At 40.7% G+C, this 10,803-nt stretch overlaps 1 long non-coding RNA gene across 1 annotated transcript; it reads right to left on the bottom strand.

Moving 5' to 3' along the window:
• Positions 1–6,020: 6,020 nt before the first annotated feature.
• Positions 6,021–8,312, bottom strand: LOC132494477 (uncharacterized). The gene is made up of 3 exons (XR_009533070.1): positions 8,230–8,312; positions 6,208–6,335; positions 6,021–6,089 (listed from the first exon to the last, which is right to left on the bottom strand). It is a non-coding gene; the product is annotated as an uncharacterized LOC132494477 (long non-coding RNA).
• Between the last annotated feature and the right edge of the window lie 2,491 nt (positions 8,313–10,803).

Genomic DNA, 10,803 nt, shown 5'->3' with positions numbered 1-10,803 from the left:
AGTATGGAGGTTCTTCAAAAAATTTAAAATAGAGCTACCATAGGATCCAGCAATCCCATTTCTGGGTATTTATCCAAAAGAATTGAAATCAGGATCTCAAAGAGATATCTGCACTCCTGTGTTCACTGCAGTATTAGTCACAATAACCAAAATATGGAAACAATTTCAATGTCCATTGATAAATGAATGGATAAACAAAGCATGGTACATTCATATAATGGAATATTATGTATCTTTAATGGAAGAAGAAAATACTACCATTTGCAACAACATGGATAAACTGGAAGACGTTATGCTAAGGGAAATAAGCCAGTCACAGAAGGACAAATACTACATGATTCCACTTATATGGAATATCTAAAATAATCAAGCCCATAGTAGGGGGAAATGGGGAGCTGCTATTCAACAAAGTTTCATTTATGCCAGATGCATAAATTTTAGAGATCTGCTGTTAAATATAGTGCCTATAGCTAACAATATTGTATTATACACTTAAGATTTTGTTAAGAGGGCAGATCTCATGTGTTTTTACGACAATAATAAAAAATCAAGGGAAAAAATGATATGAATACAGTTCTTAAAAGGTAGAAATTATTATCTGTACTGCCCTATTCTCCAGATATGAGGTAGTGTTACTCCATGAGAGAGTGGCACGGACATCTATACACTACCAAGTGTAAAATAGATCGCGAGTGGGAAGTAGCCGCATAGCACAGGGAGATCAGCTCAGTGCTTTGTGACCACCTAGAGGGGTGGGATAGGGAGGGTGGGAGGGAGATGCAAGAGGGAGGAGATATGGGGATATATGTATACATATAGCTGATTCACTTTGTTATACAGCAGAAACTAACACAACATTGTAAAGCAGTTATACTCCAATAAGGATGTTAAATAATAATAATAATTCCTTTCATATGTTTGCTGGAGGCAGAGCTTCATAGACTACTTCCTGGTGTGGAGGTAGGCATCTCACGTGAGTCATAGAAGGCTCCAGAGATTAGGCAAGCTGATAACTTGAGCCAGGAAGATGAGGTCATTCTTTTTGCCAGTTGCTGCAATCTGGCAAAAGGCAGATCCTGAGACATGTTTCTTGGACCAGAAACTAGACCTAAGGGAGAGGCTCTTAGGCAGAAAAAGATTAGAACTGTGGTCAGTGGAGTTCATCCTAGAAACTGTCCCCATCCTGACCTCTCCCATCGTCCTCCACACTGTGGCCAGAGTGAATATTTGTTACATAAAAGAGCGTGGTTCAGAGGACCCATCAGGACCTGCCCCTGCTTGCTTCTCCAGCCTCCCCTCTCGCCCCTTTCTTCTCTCTGGGACCCTATGATCTAACATAGTAAATTTCTTTCAGCTCCATGAGAAACTCGTCATGTTCATTTTCACCTCTAGGCCTTTGTACATGCCCATGCCTCTGTCCCAGCCCCTCTCACACCCTCCAAACTGACTCATTCCTGCTCACCGTCAAGACTCAGTTTAGACCTCACTTCCTCTAGGAATTTTTCCTTGACCCTCAAGGCTGGGCTCGGTTTTCCCTTAGCACTCTGCTTTTACCCCTGTTCCAGGGGTTATCCAGCTCTGTTGTGGTTGCCTATTAATTTGTCTGCCCCTCCCTCTTCCTAGACTGAAAGCTCCTTCAGGCAGAGACAGAATCTGTCCAACATCTGCCCTCATGAGATACCCCAAGTTAGAACTGCCCAGTCAACTTGCTCCTAAATTCCTGATGCATAGAAACCGTGAGATAATAAGTGATTATTGTTGTCTTGAATCACTAAACGTTGGGGTAATTTGTCATATACCGATGGACAACTAATGCATTATCAAAGCTCAGTGGCTTAAAACAACCGAATCTCAGATTCTGTAGGTTAGTAACTGGTGATCTCTTGCTCCTTGTGGCATCAACTGAGATCAACTCAGCAATACTCAGCTGATGCATGGGCCGGTTGGGAGGATCCAAGGTGGTTTCATTCACAGGCCTGGCACTTTGTGGGCTGGAAGGCAGGACTCATTTGGTTAACCACAGAGCCTACACGTGCTCTCTCTAGCATGGTCGTCTCAAAGTAGACTTTTTACGTGGCAGCTGGCCTCTCTCAGAGCAAGTATCCCAAAAGAACCTGGAAGAAGCTGCATGAGCTTTTATGACCTAGCCTTGGAAGTAACATAGAGTCATTTCTGCCATACTCTCTTGGTTGAAGCAGTCATAAAGACCACCCAGATTCAAGAAGAGGAAACAGAGACCCCATCTCTTGATGAGAGGAGTTGTCAAATAACTTTAGCTATTTTTAAAATTAACTTTTAAACATATAATTTATATACAACAGAATGCACCCATTTAAAGATAATTTGATGAGTTTTAACAAATACATACACCCTGTAACCACCACTGCAATCAAGTTATAGAACATTTCCTTCATCCTAAAAAGTTCCCTCCTGCCCCCTTGTAGTCAATCCCCTCATTCCCCCCATCAGCACTAGGCAACCAGTGATCTGCTTTCAGGATTTTCTACAATTTCATGTGACATAGTATATAATTTCTCACACTCGGCTTTTTCACTTAGCTAAGTTCTTTTGAGACTCATCATGCTGTTGATGATGGGTCAAAACATAATCTCCTCTATGAGTTTGTCACCATGCCTGCTTAAAGGTGATGTAAACTTTTCCCCTCAAGCGAATATTTTACTTTATGACTTTTTTTTTTTGGCAAAACACCAATTTAACTGTTTCAAATTTGTCAGGAACAAAGTTTTTGGATAAGAAGTTATAGCAGGGCTTTTATATTTCTCAAAAGTAACTTTGGGGCTTCCCTGGTGGCGCAGTGGTTGAAAGTCTGCCTGCCGATGCAGGGGACGCGGGTTTGTGCCCCGGTCCGGGAGGATCCCATGTGCCACGGAGCGGCTGGGCCCGTGAGCCATGGCCGCTGAACCTGTGTGTCCCGAGCCTGTGCTCTGCAACGGGAGAGGCCACAACAGTGAGAGGCCAGCGTACCGCAAAAAAAAAAAAAAAAAAAAAAAAAAAAAAAGTAACTTTGCTGTCAGTAAAAGCTCTGATTTACTAGAAGTTTAAACTGGTTTACAAAGCCAATGGGTTAATCACTAGCTTGTGCTCCTAAAAATTATTGTGAGATTTAATATTAATACATTTAGTTGATTGCCTTATGGTCTATTTGCAGAGGTAATGAAAATAGGTTTTAAAGTATAAAATGCTTAGCAACAGAACATACCAAACAAGTTCTTTGTGTGTTTGCCAAAATCAGACAACATATTTGGCTTTTTCTACCACAGAAACTCTCCTGCCTCTATTTCTGCCTCATTCAACATGGCAAGGCTAACAGAAAATCAAGGTCAAATGAGGAAACTCAGCAAATGGTTTTTATCTGGCTTTACTGTTTGACCACAAACTGGCAAACACCATAAGAAAAACTGCACAAGAGATAAATGATAGGGTAAAAGTACATTTTTGACCATGGGCCCAGGCTCTAGCAAAAGAAGCTGGCCTAAGATTTATAGAAAGTGATTTAGGAATGAATTCAAAGTACTGAAGAATCACAAAATTGTTTTTCCATTGAACAGCAACAAAAAAATCCCCATGCTTTAAAAAATTCGTGTGATAGCTTTTTTGGTCCCTCTTGCATTGAACTCTATTCAATAATTTTACCCCATATCCCCACCTGTTGTTATTATAATTGACACTAAAGAAATATATAACACTAATAGAATAAAGGGCGGTTCGAATGAGGTAGGAGACATAAATGACCTCAAACTGGCTAGGTTTTGGACGACTTTTTATTGATGAGAAAAACTACCTTAACCAAAGGTAATTAATATTTTTATTCACTGCTTCAGTTCCCTTCCTTAAGTTCTTAATATGTATTAATGTAACAGCATTAATCATAAAACATATGAAAATGTATTTTTTTAAATCAAATTCAAGAATGCCAAACAGGAGACTTGTGCAGAGAGTGGAGGCCCAAGAGAGCAGCTAATTTTTGTCTACTGGGGACAAAAGGATGAATAATTGACTCTAAGTGCTCTCAGGATGTAAGAAATTGTCTTGAGGCAGAGAATGAGAACGAACGCAGATGAGGAAAAGAGGAACGTTAAAGGTTGTAGGTGTGTGATATTTTTTCCTCCTGAATTAGGAGAGAGCTGCCAAAAGTAGAAAGAGAGGGAGAGACAAAATCCATACTGGTTTTCTTAAGGTTTAGAAGCAAAAAAGTAAAACGAGAAAGAAAACAAGCCGGATCAAGGACTTTTAAAGCTGTAAGTTACCTGACAAGCATTTAGTCCAGGGGTTTGCACTTCTGTTTGGAGTTAAAAGAACTCTTACACAAAACAAAAGTAGACAGGAGAAAAGCTGCCCAGGTGGAAGGGTCGGGTAGGGGTGGCGGGGGCGCGCTGAATCCCCGTTACGCGCACACGTCCCAACATCGTAGGATGCTACGCGCTGCTTGAAAACCACAGACCAGTCCTGACGTCTCATTTTACAGGGGAAGAAACAAGTGAGCCGCTTACGGTCACAACACAGAGCCCGGACGTCAAGTCTCTACACTTCTCACCACTTCCCGGTTTGCCACTAGAGGGAGGCAAGGTGGGCGAGCGCGTCTTGTGGAGTAAACTGGGTGGCTTGCGGCGGTGACAACCTCGCGGGAAGAACGTGGGAGGGCGCGGTACCCGCAGGGAGGCAGCGCGGGACTTCGGCCTGATTGTTCCCCTTGCTGCCACCAGGTGGCGCGCCTGGCCCGCCGCTCACGGATGTTTGGTGGTGGGCGGGGGAGGCCCTAGCTCGCCGGTCGCCTTGGAAACGGAGGGCGCCGCGGCGACGGCTGTGGAGTGAGTGGGCCTGGTCCGCCGGCCTGACGCGAGTGCTACCTCCGGACCCGTTACTGTGTATCCGCACCTGGAAGCCGTCGAGGGGAGGTCAGAAGGCTGCCTAGCCTCCTCGCTCTGCCCCGACTCCTTCCAGTCTGACACTTAAGACTTTACGAGCATCTCCGCCCCACCCCAACGGCCCTGCTGCTTACTCGGCCACAGAATGGTCCTGGGGTCCCAACCTTCTGGGGTCTCGCCCCGGGCGAAGTTCTGGGCGGTTAGGAGCCGCTGAGAAGGATTCTCATAGGCCGACCCCCTCCTTTTCACCCAGGAGACTCAGAGGGAGGAAGAACTTTTGATCTGATCGGAATATTAACCCATCTCTTTTTCCGCTTTGCCATAGAACCCCTGGATACATTGCTTATTTGCCTTTCTAGATTTTCAGATCTGAATTTGATTCAGGTTTGCCCTCACAGTCTCTAGCACACAGTAGATGCTCAGTAAACTAATGCCTTCCATTTGTATGGGGCTTTATCACTTGACAATCTTCCCAAAGCATTAGAGCCTCATTAATAACTCCGACAGGAAGTAGGAAAAATGGAAGAGAAACTGAGGGTCAGAGGGGGTTAGAGACCTGTCCGAGGTTATAAAACTCACTGGTGGAGGAGCCAGGTCTAGACTCATCTTCTTAGTGCTCTTCTCACTGAATTCCCCGTCTGAATGCCTTTTTTTTTTTGCGGTACGCGGGCCTCTCACTGTTGTGGCCTCTCCCGTTGTGGAGCACAGGCTCCGGACACGCAGGCTCAGCGGCCATGGCTCACGGGCCCAGCCGCTCCGCGGCATGTGGGATCTTCCCAGACCGGGGCACAAACCCGTGTCCCCTGCATCGGCAGGCGGACTCTCAACCACTGCGCCACCAGGGAAGCCCTGGTGAATGCCTTTAGAATGAGTACCCCGCAAACCCTTGAACCCTTCTCCATACCAGCACAGAACCCCTCCCACTAAAGGTACCCTATAAGTGCTCCGTGTGGGCTTGATGGCCTTTCACCCTCACCCACCCAATGCATAGGCTGGTTTCGGTTTTTTGCCCTGGCTGCTGGCAGCATCCTTCTAAACAGGACACTTGGTTTCTTTCTTTTATTAACTTGCTAGATTTGTATAGCGGCCTATTTGTTTCCTCATTCCCATTCTTACCCCATAATGCTCTTCTGGGTGGAGAGACTTGAGGAAACCGTTAGGAGGTGGGAGGAGATGTCCCATCTGAGACGGAAGAAAAGGTTTCTGTGAAGGCAGAGAAGGAAAATAATAAGACTGGGTGTTTATCAGTGTGTAATAATTGCTCATGGATTTCCTTTCCACCAGCCCCAAGACCCAGCCCCAGTTGATCGTCTTTATTTACCGCTGCTCTTTGAAGGAGAGAAGGCTTTTTGTTCTCCTCCACCAACAGAGTGTAAAGGTACTGCATGTATTTCCATTATCCTTACAATCTTCTCTTCACAGTTATGTTTCTTTTGTTTTTTGACACTTCTAAAATTGAAGGACAGTAGGAGTTGAAAAAAATGTAGTTCTGGTTGCTAGAAAAGTTAGTATAATATACTGCATTTCCAACTATTTGTTATTAGCAATTCTGGATCAAAAGACACCAATTTTTAAGCTAAGAATCCAAAATAATTTGAGATCTGTAGTTCAAAAATGTGCCACTAACCAAAGGATTTGTATTGGTAAAGAAAATACATGCTAATGTAATGCACATTGTCAGTCGTGCAAGTGAAAGTTGAAAATGTCATCCATCTAGATATTTTTAAATACCTTGATTTGAATGTATAGTTATTTATCATATCTCCAAACTGGCTCTATCTTACATTTTAAAGCTGTTTGGGGCTATATATACATAATCTATACAAAAAGAGATGGGTCTGAAATTTTGTAAAACTAACTGTTAGGTGATATCACTACTAAGAGGCTTTAAATGCATTTTTGTTTTTGTTTTTTTTTAACATGTGCTGGAGAGCATTTCTAAAATGTTTTCAATTGTATTGAAAATATGTTCTAGCCGAATTGAGAATTTGAGTTTAAAAGTTATTTTACTTTCCAAATTCAGGGTATATACAACGTTATGAGCAAATAAATAGGGCCACTAGGAAAGAGAGTGAGTATGCATTATTTGCCAGTCAGTCATTCACATCAGACATTTATTGAACATCTAGTTTGTGCCCATGGGAGATGCTGGCCTATGTGCCAACATCTGTGTTTGAATTCCCAAAGATATGAGTTGCTGAAGTAGTTACTATTCAGTATTTAAGGAGTTATGTTTTGTTGAAGATGAGTGCCTTGATAGTTAGATGTGTGCCTTTTAAGTTAGATTGCTCTTTAACAAAGGCTCTTGGAAGTACTGCATTACTATTGTTGTTGTTAGATTTACATAACGTTATAGCTTGTTAATGGCAAAGCCATGACTAGACTTTAAGACTTCCGGCACCCATACAGAGACCTTTTAACTAAATCGTGCTGTCAACCCCTGATGGAATCTTATTCAGAACTTTTGTCATTACTAATGCTATTAAGTAAACATCTTCCATTTTAATCTACATTTATATAAAACATTAGCTAACAAACATCAGGATCCATTTCAAACGTCTGGAAAGGTATTAGGGCAGAATTGCTATCCCTCCCAGCCTCCACAAAATTTGAAAGGAGTCATTAGGAGGCTTCTGGATCTTCATGGCTCCACAAAGTCATGAAAAAAGTCATTAGGAGCTTTCTAGGTATTGAGCCAGGATCCTGAGACTGTGCAGGAAGAAGCACACTCCTTGTTTTTTGGGTAATTTTGCAAAGTCAAGTAAAGCATTATGGGATAACAGCTCATTTGAAGAAGATGGCTACTATATGTCCCTTTTTACTAAATAGACTTCTTACTTTTCACTGAGAAGCATTTGGGGAATATTTTTTGAAACATTTTCTGACAGAAAATGATTATGAAATAGTCTTTGAAAAGGCTGGATACCTGAGTCCTTCAAACCCACCCTCCTCACCTGCCCTCACTATATGGTGTGTGTTATTGATGCCCAAACAGAGTTGGGAGAGGAAAAACAGACATGCACAAAAGGTCATGCCCTGGGCGAAGATCTCTCTAGCATTCATTACTTGTATGGTTTTCTCAAGCCTTTTTAAGTTGCTCTTTTTTTTTTTTTTAGGTTCTGCTGGAGTATGCTTCTTTCTTCCTATCAGTCTGAGTAGAGATCTCACCTCTTCTACGTTTTATAACCAAGGGCCAGGAAAATTGGCACACAGAGAACAGGCACTAAATAGATGTTTGAAATTACTGACAAAGCCGATTAGGTGTCTGTCAGGAATTATTTTAAGTGAAATCTTCCTGGAAGATAATTACGTTACTTTGTGACTATTTTTCTAGAATTCTAACCTTTTACTGAGATAGAAATCCGGGACTTCCCTGGAAATCCAGTGGTTAAGACTTTGCCTTCCATTGCAGAGGGTGAGGGTTCAATCCCTGGTTGGGGAGCTAAGATCCCACATGCCTCAGGGCCAGAAAACCAAAACATAAAACAGAAGCAATATTGTAACAAATTCAATAAAGTCTTTAAGAAAATGGCCCACATCAAAAAAAAAAAAAGAAGACATGCTGAGATAGAACTCCTCTAGGTGGTCAGGAACTGTAAATCCTTGTAAATGTTTATTAAAATCCCCATTGTTTGTAGTACATTAACGCAAAAGTACATTTTGAGGTAATGTCATTAGCTCATTGCAAAAAGGCAGCTATTAAGCAGGCAATCCAATTGGCTTACTAATTTTCTGTAAAGTGTGTGAAACAATGAATCTTAATATAGTTTATACACAAATCATTTGTGCTTAATGGATCTACATTTTCACTCATATTTTATTAAAATCGTCTGCCGTGAGCTGCAGTTAGGTAACTAATTGTACATTGGTCAGAGAGTTGAAAACATTAGAGCCAGGTAACTGAAGTAATTGAGCAAGATGAGGTCATTTTTCCTCCAGCACCAGATGGGTACCATAGGTGGGAACCATAACTCTTGATCTCTTTTATATGACTCAGAAAGAAAATTAGAAATTAATGTTGCTTTAGCTTTTAAATAAAATATTTTATTGTAAAAGTTTTTGTTAAATACTAAGTTATTATAAAATGAAACACTTAACAACATGCTATGTTTTTGTGCAACAGTCAATTTAAACATTCTAATTCTAAAATAGAAAATAATATAAAAATTCAATTCTGCATCTGAAACAAAAGAAAGCAAATTTTTTTCCTAGCTGATAAGTTTCTGTGACCTGTGATGGTATAATGAAATATTTTGGTATGTAGCGTATAGAATTATTCTCAATACTTTCATATCTGAGAAGATATCACTTAATATATTACCGTGTCTTAATATATTAAATCTTTTTGATGTGTCACCTTTGTGATTTTCAGTTAAAAAGTATTGTAGTATATTTGCATGCATGAATACTAGAATCTATTAGGATGCAGAGATGAACATGCTTGGCCTGAAAAGAAAAGTCTCAGCCACAAAGACTGAGCCTTGCTGGAGGTCTGGTTATGTAAGCAGCATGTCTGCAGGGGAAAAGTATGTTTTCATTTCAGAGAGTTTCTCCACTTTGGATCTGAATGACCTATGTAGATTGCCTATTCAGTGATCCAAATCAATGATGAAGGCTGACAGTAGCAAACCACATGGATTAGTCTTTACACCTCTCATCATACTTGGCAGCAGGCAGACATCCTCTGCTTTAGTTACCTGAAATTTAAAGAAGCATAATCTGGAGCCATAACTAAAGGGGCAGAATGCTTATTAAGCTCTTTCTATGTCAGACACTATGCTAGGTGCTTTAATAAATATTAACTTATTTAATCCTTACTACAGCGTTTAGAATAAGATTTTTGTTCTCACTTTAGGAATGATGGAACTGAAGCTCAAAAAGATTCAGTAACCTACTCAAGGCCACAGAGGTAAAAGATGGTGGATCTAGGATTAAAATATGTCTGCCTGATTCATCCACCTGTCCATTCATTCATTTGACAAGGACTGCATCTACTGTGCTAGGTGGGGAAATACAGTAATGCACAAGAATTACATCATCCCCACTCTCGTGGAGTTTCCAGCCATTTTAACAAATAATTACAAAGGTTATGTTCTTTCTACCACACCCAACTACTAACACACTGATTGAAGGTTAGGCACTTATTTTCTTGAGATTAATAAAAATCAAAAGATAAAAATCTGTCAAGGAAGACTGATCTTAAAAGATGTGCATTAGTATCCATACCAAATCCACAAAGTTATTTCTGCTTACCATAAAAATCTAAGAACCTTGGGCCTGATTTTCTCGTTTAAAAAAATATTAGTTTTGATAGTTTTTATTATTAGTTACAAAAGCAATTAGTAGCTGATGAACAGTTACTGTTAATGATAACATTATTATTATCATTCTTCTTATTTTGCATTTGTAAACCTCTTAACCATTTAAAAAACACTTTAATGTGTCCTTATATTTGTTCTTTATAACAATCCTGGCCAAACCTAATTCTTTTGGATCCCAGTTCTAATTCTTTTGGAGCCTAGTCATAGAAAGTTGTGCTTTTGTTTTGTCTTACTTTTTAAAAACTAGAAGACATATATCGAGCTGCTGTTACATGTGGTGCACTCTACCAAACATTGTGGAGACATTAAATATTGAAAAGGTTTAGCCCTTGCTCTTAAAGAAGCTTGACAGGGGCAACAGTTGTTGATGGATAATATAAGAGAGTGAGTCTCAGACAGTTTTGGGTGGGGGAATGCTGCACCTGGGCTAAGCATGGAACTCACCAGACTCAAGAATCCAGTTGATTCATGAGGTCCCAGCATTGTGGTGGATGTTAGCTCTTGGGACGTGGAAGCAATCTGGATGGAAGAGCCAGTTTTAAATTAAGTCCCAGCAGTGCTTTATCTCATAAACACAAGTAGAGGGACAAAGAATT

Source organism: Mesoplodon densirostris, chromosome 7 (genome assembly GCF_025265405.1).
Source record: "Mesoplodon densirostris isolate mMesDen1 chromosome 7, mMesDen1 primary haplotype, whole genome shotgun sequence".
NCBI lineage: Eukaryota > Metazoa > Chordata > Mammalia > Artiodactyla > Ziphiidae > Mesoplodon > Mesoplodon densirostris.
This window is presented reverse-complemented; position numbering and strand designations above follow the sequence as displayed.